Below are 18112 nucleotides of genomic sequence, written 5' to 3'. Positions count from 1 at the left end.
GGGAAGGTGTGGAAATTCTTATTCGCTAAAATTGTGTGAACAGATCATGAGATGGGAGTACTACATACAACAGTGACTGGTTCTTTACAAATATCATAGATAAAGCATTTATAGAGGTAAAAATGGCAGCAAGAACAAAGGGATGGAAATGGGACAGGAAGGGCTTATGAGGGTCTGTGTTCTGATCTGTGGGAATATTTTAAAAACTTTTTCCTAATTATCCTCTTCTAACGAGTCTTAAGCGCTGATACATGCATATAGGCCCTGATTCAGCAAGGTGATTAAGGTTCATGCTGAATTGGGGCCACAATGAACAATTTTAGCACAATTTCATGTGGTAACATATACAATATAATATACATGCCATCCTCGTTTTGTGAGATTTGTGTTCTACTCACAAGAAAACAGCTGCAAAAATTCACTCATTCTCATTCTCCTAATTGTTTTAATTTGAGTACACACACAGATTTCTGCCAGTCACTGCAGGCTTGGAAATGAAGGCTGTCCTCTGAGGAGGCAAAAGTAAATTGAGGCAGGATCAATGGACCTGAGTGGAAAAGGGATCTGTGGAACAATACAGTTTGGATCCAAGGGCTTACGGGAGCATTGCCAGTGAGACCTGGAGTTCACCACGAGCATTTGGGAGTAGGAGGCAGTATTGGCAGGGCAGGGAAACCGGAATGCCATGAGCAGTTTTGTAAGTGGGAGGTTTATTAGTTGCAGTGAGCCCTTTGGTTTGCTGGTGACCCTTTGGATGTATTGGCTCCAGGCCCCATTTAGTGTTAATGGACCACTGGAGGAGTGTGTGTGAATATCTGTGTGTTTCCCATGACTTCATTTGGTGGTGTTAGGGTTCTGTTTTGGTTATCAATTAACAAGATGTCAGATAATTCAGCTCAATCAGTTTATTAAACATGGAGAAATCAGCACAAACAGAGAGGTTCATACTTTACCAACTCAAGGACCAAGCTTGCGGCAATCACACCTTTCATCTGTGTCTGTCCAAAAGCACCAACTTAATTTGACTTATGTTTATAGTGCACTTCTTTACGACAGATAGAAAATGCACCTTATTCTTGTTGCCTTATGTAGTTTTATACTTGTTTTTCAAGGCACAAAGACATCTGCACCAACCGTACACAGCAACATTCCAAGGATTGCTAGACTGAAGAGTAGAAATTGCATTAGACTATAGAGACACTAACTATTTTGTACTAATGCTGCCCAACACACAATTCATATATAAAACTCCTTAACAGAATATGCATATTATTTTTGACGGATTTTTCACATACAAAGAATAAATGTTAGGACAGTTTAATTATTAGTTGATTTCCACAATAAAGCTTAGCATGGGTACAAAGCTTTCTGGGAATCCAGTTACACAATTTAGCATAAATGCAAAGTATTCTGGATCATAGATGATATTGGCCAACAGTGTGCAGAGGATAACATTTTCAGTGTAAACTGGACCCTTTTTGAGAGAGGAAATATCAGATAGTAGTTTTCCTACAATTTAACAGCATCATCTCTCTCTTTTCCCAGTTGGCCTGCCAAGTACCTGAATATTTTGGATGGAATTTGGTCTTTAGCAGTTCTATTTTTCTTTGAGACCAGGAAGTTTTTTGTGTCATTTGTTTAGATTCTATGCTACTTTAAGAATTTTCTCCTTGTATCAAAAACACATCAAAAGACTAGTTCTCCTCTGAGACATCTTAAACGTAAAATTATACCATGTCCTTTTAAATAATGTTAGCACTTCTGAAGTGATTTTCATCCAGCCTGAGTAACTTGAAATCAAAAGGAACCAAACTGAAACAAATACTTGACATAAATAGGACTTATTTTTAGAAAGAAAGATGATTGAAATGGAAACCAGTAGCGATGTTCTATCTTTGTGTCACTTCTCTTTGAATTGAATATTACATATGAACCAGCTAGTTTAAAAACTCTGCACACACTATTACGCCTCTTTTCTTTAAAAGTGATGTTTATCCCATCTATAGTTAAAGGAACCATTTTATCAGGGTGACATGAATATTAAATGTGCCATAGATATGAGGTATAAATAGTGTGTTCAAATCCATGGAATTAATTTTCTTTTTTATTCCCCCATTTATAGCACTTACAAATCTTATAATATGGCACTGTGACATACAACTGTGTTAAATGTGATTAACCCATCCACCCCAAACAGGCTTCTTAAGAATACTTCAAAGCACATTATACAAGATAAAGCAGCTTTAAGCAGTGACAATGTGAATATTCTCCTTCTTCCCTATGCTTTCTCTGAACAGCTGGCATCTTTCATCTGAACCAGCTAATCAAAGGGAGGTATTTATGGTCCCTCCTTCCAAGCTGTAACTTTTAACCATTTCAGTGCTATATAATGCACCTGTAGTGCTCCCTGGGAATCTGGTACATCTCTATGCAAGTGCCAGTTTTCCAACTGAATGTCTGCATTTGAAAGAGTCTTGCCATGGTAGTGGCACAGCTGGGGTTAAATCACAGTGCCACCTCCAGAAACGTTTAGTTAGATTTCTCTCAAGAAGTAAGAGTGGCAGAACTGGCTACCATTTTTTTTATCTAGAATTTATAGTTCTGATCTTGCAAGCCCTCCATGCATAGAACTCCTATCTGACAAGTGTGGACTGACAAGCCCATGCAAGTTCTACATGCAGAAAACTTTTATAACACTGGGGCACATTGTTAATTAGGATTGAGATAATGTATGTTTCTTACTTGCCCTTGCTTCCTAACTTAGATAAGGTAGGAGGGTTCAGTATTATTTTTTTAGTTGGGGCCTCCTCTGTTTTAAAATGTCATGAGGCTTGTGCCCTAAATTCCTCCTGGAAGGAAATATACCTGTCTTCGGCTAGTCAGTAAAATACATGAAGGTTGTAATAGTCAAAGAGTAAGAGACACCATATACCATTTGCACTGAACCCACTCTGCTCAGGAAATGCTTCATCCAGAATTAAGACAGATGAGCTTTTCAGCAACCCCTGGGCATTTGGCACATAGAGAAAAATCTATTTAGAGTTGCTGTATGGCTCACTTTCTTAAATTTCTATGTACAATAGTTAACCCTTCTGCTTTTTTTAGCTCTGCTTTCCAAAAGCACTGCAGAGCTTTTAGTATGTTCTCAACTGAACTACTGATACAATGTGATAGCTTTCTGGGTTAGTGTTGTTCACCACAAAAAACACAGAGAAATATCAATAGAGGTACATTTTTGCATTATTCCAAATGTCAGCACTGGAAACAGACAATAGAAGTCTCTTACTTTAACACTGGTGTGTGTGCTTACTTGAGTTCAGTTCAAAATGAAAGTCATAATTAAGGCTTAGAGAAAAAAGTTCATCCCTTGCACACAAAGAGTGGAAAGGGCTTGTGGGGCCTCTTATGGAGGGGGATGGAGAAAGATCAGACTGTCACTGTGCAGGAAATATTGTCTCAAAGGAAATGCAAAATTATCAGGGTGAGGGATGGTCTATGTTAGCAGAGGGAAAGTCTAAAGGCTTGTCTACACTGGACAGGGGATTAAACTGGATTAAGTCAAATTAATCTGGTTTGAAAACACTTATGTACACAACACAAACACCACATTTATCATGAACTCGGAAGTCTTCTTTCAAAGTTCACTAACTTTGCTGCACAGCAAAGTAGTCTGGTCCATTGTTTGTGTGCACCCAGTGTTGCTGCTTACAGCTTTGGCAGTCCTCCAGTGGCAGTCCCACACTACTTTGCAGGTGACCGTTACTGACTGGTCTGTTTACCTGCATGTCCCCATTTGCACCTGAAATCAAGGGTCGCAAAAGCTGCAGTATTACTCCAGAAGCCCTGAAATCTGCCTCGAGCAGTTGCACTGAGACTTTGGATCTCATCGCCATCTGAGAAGCATCAGTGCAGGAAGCAATTGTGGCCAGCTACCAGAATAAAGCTCTGTTCATGGACATCTGCTTAGCCTGACGGGTCACAACCAGAATGGCAACCAGTGCTGGATAAAGAGTAAACAGCTCAGGAGGACCTATATTAATATGCTTCAGGCAATCAGTGCAGAACCCTAACTATTTCTCACTCCACTTTCACTGTGGCTGCAAGGGAGGTAAAGCAACATCTAAAACTGAGAAATTGCTCAGTTTTGATCCAGACATTGTGGGGGAGCGCTACATGGTCATCCCTACAGTATAGCTCACAACTCCCTTCTACTCCTGTAGCACTTCTGGGGGAACCATCTTGGTGAATGTGCCCGCAAGGGCTGGGGGGGAAGATACCAGCGAAAGGAGGACACTCAGGCCTAAGAATAGTAAACTATGCTTTATTGAAGGAAGGAAGAACTTACGCTCCAATCTGCGCAGGGAGCCCCTAGGACGCGCGGAGGGGCTGCAGTGGACTCTGGCCGTTCGGGACAGCTGACCAGGCAGGACTCCGCCGGGGGGAAGTCCTCTGCGGCGCTATATTCTCCGCGCTTATCTCGGGGTTACATGGGGTCAACAGCTGGCTACATTCTTATATGTACGACTTATGCTTATTACATAAACTGACTCATTTACAGGCAAAAATATGCTGAGCTATGCTACAATATCTTTTGGCAGGGTCTGTAAGACAAAGTTAATTGAAACTGCCTGCATCCTCCGCTTACATCCAGTCACATACTCAGTGCACCACTTAGCTCCTCCCCAATCTTCCGCAACCTTGCCCCTACAGTGAATAACTTCACTGCATATCTCACTGGTCTGCCCTTTGCCTTTCTGAATAAGGGCATTCTCTGCCTCCTAGTCACCTGCCTCAGTGTAACGTCTTCAAGAATCAGACCAACCTAAAGGGGATGTAGAGGGGATTACTATTCAGCTCGCCCACCGCTATATAGGCACACCAAAACCAACACCATATAGGCACACCATATAGGCACACCAAAACTGCAAAGCCAGATCAGGAACATAATTTGCAACCCACCCAAGCCCCACTCTCCACGGCATAAAGGCAAAACCAAACAGCAAAGACAAAATCCCAGTGCAGCCGTCCTCACACACACACCACTTACCATCTCTGAGATTCTGCCAAGGCTGGAAAGAATCTCAGAGGGGTAAAGTCAGAAATGCATATAAAAATGCCATCACAGCCTCTCTAGAATATGAAAAATCACCGCTTCTGGAGTTTTTATTACTCCTACAGGCACAGCACCTGCATCGGCCAGACCCTCAAGCACAGGGCTTCTATTGACAGTTGAGTAGCTGGAAAAGCTGGGGGGGAGAAAAGTGAAACCCTAGGATGAAATGTTCACAGAGATTTTTACAGGGTCCCCAAAACAGCAGAGATGTGAAGGCAGTGATTGAATGCAGAGGAGGAAACAGACCAGGAGCTTTCCAGAGAAAATGTGGGAGTGGCCAAGGACAGCATAGAAATTCCCAGGGACAGCGTCAACAGCAGCGTCCCAAAGATAGGGACATGCAAACGCAACACAACCCCAAATGCTCTGGACCAGTATATGCTGCTGTTAGAGCACCGGGCTTTGCAGTGTTATACCAGTAACGCTTGGGTGGCCAACTTCCAGATGGCAATGGTGTCTCACTTGTCCGTGGGTTTGGCGCTCTACCTGTTGGCATGCTGCTGCTGCAACGCCAGGGCTAATTGAGCACATATCTCCAAAAAGGTTGCCTTTCCCATCCTGAAATTTTCTCACCACTGCAGGTCATCCCAGGTCTGCAGAACAACCCTTTCCCACCAATCAGCACTGGTTTCCTGAGCCCAGAAATGGCACTGAATGCTGTGAAGCTGCTCCAGGAATCAGTCCACTACTATCATTCTGCTTGGTGTCCTCTAACTGGAATTTGTCTGGCTTCCTCTTTGCATGTCACAACAGGCAGGCTGAAAAATCCCAGAATGCATGCTGCTCAGCAGCGAAGAAAGAACCATAGGATACCCTTCAAGAATGGCATGCCCTTAATAGGCTGCAAGCTGCCGCTGTGTGTACACAATGATGGGCACTGAAAGAGAGCACACCATCCCATGTACCCGCTATTAGTGCGGCTTGCATAATGCATGCTGCACACTAAACTCCTCATATAGACAAGCCCTCAGAAGGTTTGCAGATTGACTTGGGTGCCGATCATCATTCAGAAGTTTGGCTGCCTATCTGAAGCTTCAACAAATTTATTCAGAGCTCAACAGTCTGGAACTCTACTGGAAATCAAACTAATTAACTACATAATAATAGTAGTAATACTTAGTGCTTTTCATCTTCCCAGAATTTAAGCTTTCTTTTTTTAGGAAAGAAATCCATAGCCCTCATGGAACCAGTGTAGCCAATGCAGGGTTCCTTGTTTGAGCACATAGCCCGAAACAATAGCTCTGCAAAGTGAGAGGTTCCCCCTCTCAAATAAATGGGGTGTTAATGTGGAAGATAGAAACACAGGAATTGCACACTGGCTCAGAGTCAGAACTGAGGTCAGTCTGCTCCAGTATGCTGGCTCAACATTGGCCAGCACAGGATGATTCAGAGAGGTGTCTACCCTCTACATAGGCAGAGGGGAGACATTAGTTCTCATCATGATCTCTAATCATTAGATATTTATATTCAGATATAAACTCTGAAGCGTGAGTAAGAGGGAAAAAGCATTGACCCCAATGTGATGAAGGAAGCCAGTTTCTAGCTTGTTAACTGTTTCACGGCTGATCAAAGCACGCAAGAGAGGAGAATGTCAATCATATTAGAATGGTATGCACAATCTACTTCAAATGGTATCTGAGCCTCACCAAGGTTGAGTCAGGCCCTCTATGGCATCTACCCACCACTAAACCTGGGTAGCTCATCAGAATCTTGCTTGATTGCATTTGGAATATCTGCATAATCTACTGTGAGCAATGCCTCGTTTTGGTATTTCAAGAGGGAACTTGAACAAGGCAAGATTTGTTCTCTGCACCCAATAGTTCACATGATGACACTTATGGCTAGATTTTCAAAAGAACTCAGCACCAAAAACTCAGAGCTTTTTTGAAAATCTGGCCCCAACTGCGAGTATTCAGCTCTTCTTCCAGCCATATTGTGAATCACTTTATCCATTGCTGAAATGCCTCCACCTCTGGGCTGGAACCTGGCTGCCGTTTAACAGTACATCACAACAATTTTGTAGTGGAAGTGATGAAGAAAGTGCAGGAGGAATTTAGGCAGGCAAAATTATAACTTTTCCCCTTTGACCGCTGCAGCATAAGAATATAAACATTCCATATGCTGCAGTCAGTCTGAATTGGAGAAAGATTTCTGTCACCAGTGGTGCAGCTGTCTCTCTTGTTATTTTATCAGTCACCATTCATCTGCAAGCCAGTGTGACAGTGTTGAAAAAAGGGATCATCACGGTGACAATCTGTTCTAGCATGTCCTAGTGGACTGCCCATGGGCCTGGGAGTCAGGAATAGAGAAGTTCTGTTCCCAGCTCTGATGATTTGTTGTGTGGCCTTGGACAAGTCATTTATTTAACCCACCTGTCTCCGTTTGTGAGATAGTATTTATCACCCGTGGTTGTTATGAGGATTAATTGTGTGTGTAGAGCACTTTGCAGATAATATGTATTATTCATGATGCTTTTAATTAAATGATTGGCAGAGTGGTTCATAGCTGAGTGTTGGTTGTCTGAGTATTTGATCAATGACTGAGATTTTTAAAGTGTATTTGTGTTCTCTCGTCTCTTGAAATAAGATAAATAGAATTTAAATAGACACTATATATTTTTTGTATTTGTGATTTAATCCTATGCACTACTTGGCGTTTTCTTTCATAGAAATGTGTGTGATAAAAACGAATTAAGAACATGTTACGGCATCTCTCATTCTACTGACTACATACCAGGGACCAGATTTTTAGCTGGTGTAAATTAGTGTAGCTCCACTGACTGCAAAGGAGCTAGGTTGATTTACACCAGCTGAGGACCTGCCCTTGGATACTTTTCTGTATGAAACAGTTACTGATTGATTGGGACATTTTAAGACTCTGGGGTCCTACATGTGAGTATTCATTCAATGAGGGTATCCACTATCTTTCTGAGCATTGTCTTGGTTCCCCTAAGCTAGGTGAATAACACTATTCTAAAGAGAAGTTGCTAGTAGGATTTTTTCCTGCCACCTGTTTTTGGAAATTCTTTTTCTCAGCATTTACTCATATGTGCACAACTGCTGGCCCACACTCTGACAGTTGATATATACTTAAAATGTGTGAACCAACTGTTGACATGTAATCAAATCACTGACCTACCCACAAATGTGTACCCCCAACCGCTGATCTCCACAATAAATGCAAATGTGCCACAGTTGATGTGCACTAATAAGTATCAATGTTAAGAAAGTCAGTGCTTTTAAGAAGTTTTTAGTTGTGGATGAAATTGTGTTAAATCTATACCATTGTGGCAGTTCTCATAGAGAACTACACGTATCTGAAGTTTGAAGCCTTAAGAGTCAAAAGTTGTTGAGTTACAAGTTTATGAAAATGTCACAATTATTTTTTCAGAGCCCTATTATTCAAAAGTGTATCTCGTAATGCCCCCAGAACGTCCCAGGGGGTTGGAAGGGGGAGAGAGAGTCTCATCTTTTGGTGTGAATTTCTCCTGGCCAGAAATTTTTTTGAAAATTAGGCTTATAGTGGAGTGGATGTTACAACTTTAGTTCTGGAGTTACAGCTGAGACTCCACAGTAAGGCTAATTTCCCCTAGCTGTTTTGTAAATACTTTTGTTTCATATTTATCATTTACATATAAGATATGAAGAACCATTTAACATTCAGCACTGAAAGCAATGCACTCAGCTGGGCAAACGACCAAGCCTCTTTGACTGACATCCCAATTGTAGCAGGTAGAAATGTCGATGAGAAATAAATGACATCCTAGCAGCAGGCTCTATTTGCAGGGGTGGCATTTAAGCAGCAGGTGTAATGTTTTCCTTAGACCTGCTGTCTACAGACCAGAATTTAGTCAAACTCTTCATGCCCCTGTACAGTGCAATAGATGTATGTATGGGTTGAATACAGAAAATGATGATGTACCAAGCAGTTGATGTTTTCTTCCTAGAATGGAGGTGACCACAGTTTGGCCTGAGGGCCAAGCTCAGCTTATGGTCACCCTCTAGTTCAGTATGGTAGTGTGGCCCACAGAGAATAATGAATAAAACAGGCTGCAGCTCAAGTCTGTTATACCTCCTTTATGCCTGTGAATGTCTTTCATCGGTTAATCAGCAATGAAAAAATATATCTGACAAGCAATTCCTATTTATCTACCGAGGATGATGCAAATACAAGCCAGTGTTATGGCTGCCTGCATTTATTTATTATGTGACAAAGTTCCTCTTCTACGTTGGTGGGTCTTGCACTTATTGGCGGATTTGCTCGCCTTGGAGCTTCACAGCAGCCCTCAGTTTGGCCGTTTTCATGAACCCACAGTCCAGGTCAGCTCCTCCTGTGTCTGACCAGGAGTTGGGGGGTTTGGGGGGAACCCGGGCCCGCCCTCTACTCCGGGTTCCAGCCCAGGGCCCTGTGGAATGCAGCTGTCTAGAGTGCCTCCTGGAACAGCTGTGCGACAGCTACAATTCCCTGGGCTACTTCCCCATGGCCTCCTCCCAACACCTTCTTTATCCTCACCATAGGACCTCCCTCCTGATGTCTGATAATGCTTGTACTCTTCAGTTCTCCAGCAGTACGCCTTCTCACTCTCAGCTCCTCACACATGCACCACAAACTGAAGTGAGCTCCTTTTTAAACCCAGGAGCCCTGATTAGCCTGCCTTAATTGATTCTAGCAGCTTCTTGATTGACTGCAGGTGTTCTAATCAGCCTGTCTGTCTTAATTGTCTCCAGAAGGTTGCTGATTGTTCTGGAACCTTCCCTGTTATCTTACCCAGGGAAAAGGGACCTACTTAACCTGGGGCTAATATATCTGCTTTCTAGTACTCTCCTAAAGCCCCCGGGCCTGGGCTTTTCTTACTTTTTGCCCCTGTTTCAGCTTCCCCCCCCCGACCGGGCCAGATGCTTTTTCTTCATTTTGTTTTTTTTTTGCTGTTTTTCTGCTGCCGTTCGAGAGCTGGTCAGCTGCGAGCTTGCTGCCAGCCCCCCCCATGCCTGCCCTCGGACACTGCTACTGCTCCAGCTGAAACCCCTGGGGGGGGGGGGGACTGCCGACCCGCTCCCCGGAGGAGGGGAGTGGAAGCCCCCAGACCCAGCCGTTTGCTGTTCGTTTGTGGACCCGTAATTAACCGACAGGTTATTTTTTTTCTTCTTATCTGCTTGGCATTTTTGGAATGCTCCACAAAGCCCAGGAGAGAAGACAGCCGACAGAGACATCGCCCAGGGAAGCTACAAATCATCGTGGAGGGGGCCGTAAGACTGAGTAACTTTTGAACTGTACTCTCGTGTGGGGGGAGTTTGACTGTGTCTTAACTGCGTTTGTAGGGGCACAGGGGGTGTGGCACAGAGCTGCCCCCCCCCGATCCATCGGTGTCCCCCCAACACTACTACAACCGTCACGGCCCCCCCGCCGTCCGTCCCTGCTGGCAACTTGCCATCTGCCTCTGGACTCAGCTGCTTGCCCTGAATTCCACCATCTGGACCAGACACAACAGCCGACCAAACGAGACTCTTTGGACAAACGCGCGTGGGTCCACGTCCCTCCCCTTCCCCCCCCGGACTGCCCACCCCACAGTTTGCCCCTACTACCTGACCCCAACTCCTGTTTCCTCCCCCTGTCCAGTCCGACCCATTTGCCCCCCCCCCGCCTGCAGCCCAATAGGGAGAAGTGGTTAATCTGCTTCCCCCTCCCCCCTCCTCTTTCTGGTGTCTCCCCGTCTCTCCCTGCTCACGATGGTGGGGAATGAGAGGGGTGAGGCCCCTCTAACAACCTCAGCTGCCCCTCCCCACCTACCCCCCTGCCCAACCCCCAAGCCTCCCCCCCCACCACTGCTGCCAAAACACCTGCCACCGCCCCCGCTGGGGCATCATCAGCAGGAGGCACTGGGGTGACTACTGCCGCTGCTACGCCCACCGCCCCCCCAGATTCTAGGAGAGCCCCCCCAGTTAGCCGGAAAGGCCAGGGTGCGAAGAAGGGAAAGGGCCCTGCCACAACCACCAGGCCCTCCATGGCAAGGGCTGCCCCCACCGCTGTGGCCTCGTCATCGACCATGGCATCCCTCCCCGCTGTTCCCTCCACCAGCTCTGCGAGCGTCCCTCCCCCGGCCCCCAGGGTGTATGCCCGGGTGGTGGCAGCCCCCCCCCCCCCCGCCTGCCGCCTCGTCATCTCGCCCACCCACCGCCTCCGCTACCATCAATAGCGGCCGGGGCCCCTTTCCCACCATGACCAGGAAGCATGGCGTCCGTTGCCTCCTGGTGCCCGCCTCGCCCTATGTGGAGACCTACGTGCAGGCGTTGGCGAGGGTGGTAGGACCCACGGCTATTGTGGCAGCCTCCAAAATGTACGGGAAGGTTGTCTTTTTCTTAGCATCGGAGGCTGCCACCCAGGAGGCGGTGGAGAAGGGCCTGGTGGTGGGGGGCGTGTTTGTCCCCCTAGAGCTGCTAGAGGACCTGGGCGTTTGCCTAGTCCTGACCTCCGTCCCTCCTTTTCTACCCAATGCTGCCCTGTTACCCGCTCTCTCCACCCTGGGGAAACCCGTTTCTGTCATCAGCCCTCTCCTGTTGGGCTGCAAGGACCCCACCCTCCATCACGTCCTCTCGTTCCGCCAGCAAGTGCAGCTTCTACCGCCACCGGCAGCGCATGACGGAGAGGTGCTCGAGGGGTCCTTCCTAGTCCCCTACCAGGGAGCCCGCTATTGGGTCTACTACTCCACGGGAGAGGCCCGGTGCTACCTCTGCTGATCAGAGGGGCATGTCCGAAGAGACTGCCCTTTGGCCCGGCGGAGAGGGGCACCCGAGACCCCCGAGACCCGGCAGGACATCGGCTCCGTCGTTGCCGACGCCCCTGGCCGCCCGGCACCTGAAACCACCTCTCCTCCTGCTCGATCCACCGCTGCTCCCGCCCTGGCCCAAGAGACACCTCCCCTACAACGCCCAGACGAGCGAGGGAGCCCCGCCCTTGCTGTTAACAATCCGGCAGAGCCTATGGAGGAGGGTGCAGCAAAGATATTACCGGGCATAGGAGAGGGCCCGCCCCAAGGAGAACCCCGCCCCTCATGCTGCCTCACTGTTACCCCCCCCCGAACCACTGAACCATCGCCTCTGCCCCCCGACACGACCCCTGCTAACCAGCCCCCAGACGATGCTATGGAGGGCTGGACCATAGTCCAGGGGAAGTGAGGCAAGCGGAAGGCTCAAGCTCTGCTGCACCCATCCGATGCGGAGGCCCCCCGGAAGACCAGGAAGGGAGGCACCGATACTGAGCCTTCCGCTATGCCCACGAGTGAGATCCATCCGCCGGTGTCGGGAGGGGAAGACAAAATAGCATTGGAAGGTAGGATCTCCCCTCCATGGGAGACCCTCCCCTCCGAGACCCCTGAGGAAGCCCCTTCTGCCTGAATATCATACGAACCCCCCACAAACCCCGAAGCAACCGTTGAAGCAGGCGCCAGAGGGGAAACCCCCGGGGTGGCGGAAGGTGACCTCTCCTCCGTGTATGAGGAGATTGAGGCCCGAGGTTTGACCCCGGTCACCCAGGGAGAGGATGATCTACTGCCGGCTGGCCTCGATCTGGGCAACTCACCCCAGTCCCCCTTTCCCCATGCTCCCTCCCCTTAACCGTCTTCCCGGGCGGGCACCCTACAGAAGGTGGTCCACCACCTGATGCCGTGGCTGCCAAATCCACCACAGAGCCTGCGCCTGGCATCACTGGGAGCCCCCTCCCCACCCCCTTAACCCTCGAATCTGCTCGGGAGGCGCCACCTCTCAGCTGCTTGCCTCCCGAAACCCAGAGCCTCGCCTCTGCCCCCGCCCCCACCCCTGTCCCTGCCCAATCCACCTCCTCCTGCAATGCTATTGCCACCCCTGGGGTTATTTCTTTCCCGTTTTTTGCGGATTCCCCCCAAGGAGCAGCCTTTGCATTTTCCTGCCGCGACCCATTAGGAGCTGCAATTTTCCCTCCGCCATCCCCTTCTACCCCAAGGCTTGAGACGGACCTAATAACTTTAGCCTGTCAGACGCCCCGTCAGTGGTCCGCACCCTGCCTGCCCGCCTCAGCGGACCACGAGGCTGCACCAAGAGCCCCACCAGGGAATAACCAGGAAATTGCCACCCCACCCCCCCATGAGCTGCAAAAAGCGTTGCGGAAGTTTTTAGAAGACATCCGTGGCTCCCGCAACAGGGTACAGCTGGCTCTCCAGCTATGGGGGGACTTTGATCAAATCCTCCAGGCCACAAGGGCCCTTATAAAGGAGGGTAGAGGGAAAGGAAGGCACGGTGCCGCGGCCTACGGGCGGGCCCGCAGCTTCCATGATGATTTACTCACTTACGGGATGAGTCACAGATTGTTGCGCGACCCTTCCGGGGGCCGCGAACACCCCCGCCAACAAGAACCCCCAGCCCTCCGCATGACGCCTCTCATTATCGCAACTTTGAACACTAGGGGCTGTAGGATGGCTCTCCACAGGTCCCAGGTGCTCTCTTACCTTCGGGAAGGGGGGTACTCTGCGGTTTTCCTGCAGGAGACCCATACGGATCCGACCGCCAAGGACAGCTGGCGGCTGGAGTGGGGGGATGGGGTCTACTTTAGCCACTTCACGATTTGACAAGCTGGAGTGGCGACCCTGTTCTCCCCCAACCTATGGCCTGAGGTGCTAGGGGTCACTGAGGCCATGCCGGGCCACCTGCTGCATCTCCGAGTCCGTATGGAGGGGCTCGTGGTCAACCTCGTTAACATCTATGCCCCGACAACGAGCCCGAGGCGGCCGCAATTCTATCAGCGGGTGTCTGACTTCCTCGGCACCCTAGATTCTCACGAGTGCCTAGTCCTGGGAGGGGACTTTAACACCACCCTCGAGGAGCTGGACCGCTCAGGGGCCGAGCTGAGCCTGGCTGCCACGAACATTCTCCGAGGAATAGTCGAACATCACTCCCTAGTGGACGTCTGGCATGACCCCACCCAGATGACACTTCCACGTTCACCTTTGTCCGGGTTGAGGCCCATCGGTCACACCACTCTCGGTTGGACCGTATTTATTTATCCCGTTTCCATCTTTCACGAACCCACTCCTCCAACATTCGGCCGGCCCCTTTCTCCGACCACCATCTAGCCACCATAACAGCCTCCCTCCGAGCAGAGAGGCCGGGGCTGGCCTATTGGCACTTTAACAACAGCCTGTTGGAGGATGAGGGCTTCGTGACGTCCTTCCGGGAGTTCTGGCTGGCCTGGCGAGAGCAGCAGCATGCCTTTCCCTCGGCGCAGCGATGGTGGGATCTAGGGAAGGTGCGTGCCAAGCTCTTCTGCCGTGACTACACCTGGGGCACCAGCCGACGGAGAAATGCAGCGATAGAGCATTTACGGGAGGTCTTAGAGATGGAGAGGCGTCTGGCCGCCAGCCCCGAGGACCCGTTCCTCTGCGGAGCATGCCGAGAGAAGCGGGAGGAGCTCCAGGCCCTCAAGGACCACCGGGCCCGAGGTGTCTGTGTTCGATCCCACATCCGCCTCCTTCGGGAGATGGATCACGGCTCCCGTTTCTTCTACGCCCTGGAGAAAATGAAGGGGGCCAAGAAACACATCACCTGCCTTCTAGCAGAAGACGGTACCCCCCTCACGGATCCGGTGGAGATGTGTGCAAGGGCCCGTGACTTCTACACAAGCCTTTTCTCCCCGGATCCGACCGATCCTGGCACTTGCAGGGTGCTCTGGGAGGAACTCCCCATGGTCAGCGTGAGCGACCGAGACCGACTAGAGCTGCCTCTCACCCTGGCCGAGTTCTTGGAAGCCCTCCATCGCATGCCCACCAATAAATCTCCGGGCATGGACGGGCTGACCGTGGAGTTCTACCGCGCATTCTGGGACATCCTTGGCCCAGACCTAGCCACTGTCTGGGCCGAGTCTTTTCAGGTCGGGGTCCTCCCTCTTTCATGCAGGCGAGCGGTGCTCGCCTTGTTGCCGAAGAAGGGGGACCTCCGCGATTTACGAAACTGGCGTCCCATCTCGCTCCTAAGCACGGACTACAAAATCGTAGCGAAAGCAATCTCGCTGCGGCTAGGGTCTGTGCTGGTGGACGTGATCCACCCAGACCAGACCTACACTGTCCCGGGCCACAGCATTTTTGACAACCTATTCCTAGTCTGAGACCTTTTGGAACTCGGGCGTAGAGATGGTCTGTCGTTCGCCCTCCTGTCTCTTGATCAGGAGAAGGCATTCGATAGAGTGGACCATGGGTACCTCCTGGGCACTCTGCAGGCGTTTGGATTCGGACCTCAGTTTGTGAGTTTTCTCCGGGTGCTGTACGCTTCTGCCGAGTGTCTGGTTAGGCTCAACTGGACCGTGACCGAACCGGTCAGCTTTGGGCGAGGAGTACGGCAGGGGTGCCCCCTCTCGGGCCAGTTGTACACTCTGGCTATCGAGCCCTTCCTCTGTCTCCTCTGCAGGAGGTTGGCAGGGTTGGTGCTGCGGGAGCCGGAGCTGCGGCTGGTCCTGTCGGCGTACGCCGATGACGTGCTCCTCGTGGTCCAGGACCCGGGCAATTTGGCGCGGGTGGAGGCTTGCCAGGCCATCTATTTGGCAGCCTCCTCCGCCTGAGTCAACTGGGTCAAGAGCTCTGGCTTGGCAGTGGGGGACTGGCGGCAGGTGAGCTCCCTCACACCCACGCTTCAGACCATCTGGTGGAGCGCAGGTCCACTGCTCTACCTAGGCATTTACCTTTCTGCCACGCACCCTTCTCCGCCAGAGAACTGGCAAAATTTAGAAGGCGGGGTGATAGAGCGGCTTCAGAAATGGACGATGTCTCTCCCTCCGAGGGAGAGCACTGGTGCTTAACCAACTAGTCCTGTCCACGCTCTGGTACCGGCTCAACACCCTGGTCCCGGCCCCGGGTTTCCTGACCAACCTCCGGACATTGATTCTAGAGTTCTTTTGGTCAGGAATGCACTGGGCCCCTGTTGGGGTTCTTCATCTACCCCTGAAGGAAGGAGGGCAGGGCCTGAAGTGTCTGCACGCTCAGGTCCGTGTCTTCCGGCTCCAGGCCCTGCAGAGGCTCCTTTATAGTGCAGGTAATTCAACGTGGCGCATACTGGCGCACGCCTTCCTGCGCCGCTTCCAAGGGCTCCGATACGACCGGCAGCTCTTTTATCTCTGTCCGAGAGGTTTTCCGTGAGACCTCTCCGGGCTGCCGGTCTTCGACCAGGACCTCCTCCGGACCTGGAAACTGTTTTCAATGACCAGGTCTGTGGCGGCCACCGTGGGAGCAGATCTCCTTGCGGAGTCCCTGCTACACAACCCCCAGCTTCGTCTGCGGGTGGCAGAGTCCCGCTCGGTGCGCCAGAGTTTGGTCCTGGCGGAAGTCACGAGAGTCGGAGACCTCCTGGACTACGACCGGGGAGACTGGCTGGATCCCCTGATGCTTGCTCGGCGCATGGGGCTCTCCAGACCTCGTACCCCCCGGCGCCTACTTCAGGAGGTGAAGGCCGCCTTGACACCCGCTGCTTGGGCTCAACCGAGCCCTGCGCGAGGGTGCACCCCACCCACCCTCTACCCCAGGCCTGCCGGATCTTTCAATTGGGCCCCTACCCCGTAGATCCCAACAAACCCCTCACCCTTTCACTGCGAGCCGGCTGCATGAACTGCAGCTGGTCAGCTTCCAAATCGCGCCACGGAAACATCTGTACACACTCACGCTTCACACCCTTCACGCCCACACCCTGGTGTCCCACCCCAATACAAAGTGGCGGGACCTCCTGCCACCTTTGGAGGGTGAGCAGCCACGGTGGGCCAGCCTGTATTCCACCTTGGTCCCGAGGCCCGTCGGGGACATTAGTTGGCGGCTCCTTCACGGAGCTGTGAGCACGGGTGTGTTTTTGACGCGATTCACCCCCATCCTGGATACTTGCCCTTTTTGTAACGTAAGGGAAACCCTGGCACACGTATATTTAGAGTGTGCCAGGCTGCAGCCCCTTTTCCGGCTCTTCACGAATATTTTATTACGCTTTTGGCTTTTCCCCTCACCTTTTTATCTACACATCTACATCCGTGGCCCCACAAAGTCACGAGATCTCCTGGTTAACCTTCTCCTAGCCCTAGCTAAAACAGCCATCTATAAAATCAGAGAGGGGAGGCTGGCCAATGAAGCATCCTGCGACTGTAGGGCCATTTTCCGATCCTCAGTACATTCACATATCCGGGCAGAGTTCCTCTGGGCGGTGTCCACCGACTCCCTTGATGCCTTCGAGGAGCGATGGGCGCTGTCCGAGGTTCTTTGCTCGGTGACCCCGTCCGATTCCCTCCGTCTGACCCTTTGATTGAGGGGAAGAGCGAGAGACCCCAGCCCCAGCCGTTGCCGCTGTGGATACCATCATCACTGTCACCTAGGAAGGGTCCTATCACACGTGGGTGTACGTCCCACCACCCCCAAACCGCCCACCCCGCAGCCGTGCCCATCTTGTCGGGCACTCTTAGGAGAGGAATAATTGGTGACAGTGGGCGTGGCACTAGGTAATTCGAGGGGGTGGAAGACCATGAGTGTTGAGGAAGCCCCCCCACTCTAGGCCACCAGGTAACTCAGGAGGGTGGAAGACCATGAGTGTCGAGGAAGCCCCCCAGCTCTGGGCCCAGGCTAGCCTGAACACTTCTCCCTCCTGAAGGCTGCTGTGTTATACCTTGCGTTTGCTTTTGTTTTGTTGCATAGTTTGCTTTATCCTTTTTGGTGATTCTTTGTAAGTGTTTTACAAATATCTGCTTCAAAAAAAAAAATTACTCTCCTGTAGCCATCTGGCCTGACCCTGTCACAATTATGACACTATTCAAGTAGCTAATGTGCAAATTATACCCTTGTACTCACAATTGTGGTCACAAAGTTGCAGGCATAAAAAGGAAGGCTGGGTATTGCACCATCTGTTTTCTGGCAGATTGCCATTGTGGTTCTTGGTATCGCAGAACTTTGGCTGTCCTGTCCTAGAACAATGATTATCAGAAGAATATTAAATGTTAATACATTTAAATTAGACA

General features: G+C 50.3%; 1 protein-coding gene across 6 annotated transcripts in view; it reads left to right on the top strand.

The window, feature by feature from the left end:
* Positions 1 to 18112, top strand: part of RPS6KA2 (ribosomal protein S6 kinase A2) — a 484946-nt gene that overhangs the window by 442678 nt on the left and 24156 nt on the right. The window lies entirely within an intron of this gene.

Source organism: Natator depressus, chromosome 3 (genome assembly GCF_965152275.1).
Source record: "Natator depressus isolate rNatDep1 chromosome 3, rNatDep2.hap1, whole genome shotgun sequence".
Classification (NCBI taxonomy): Eukaryota; Metazoa; Chordata; order Testudines; family Cheloniidae; genus Natator; species Natator depressus.
This window is presented reverse-complemented; position numbering and strand designations above follow the sequence as displayed.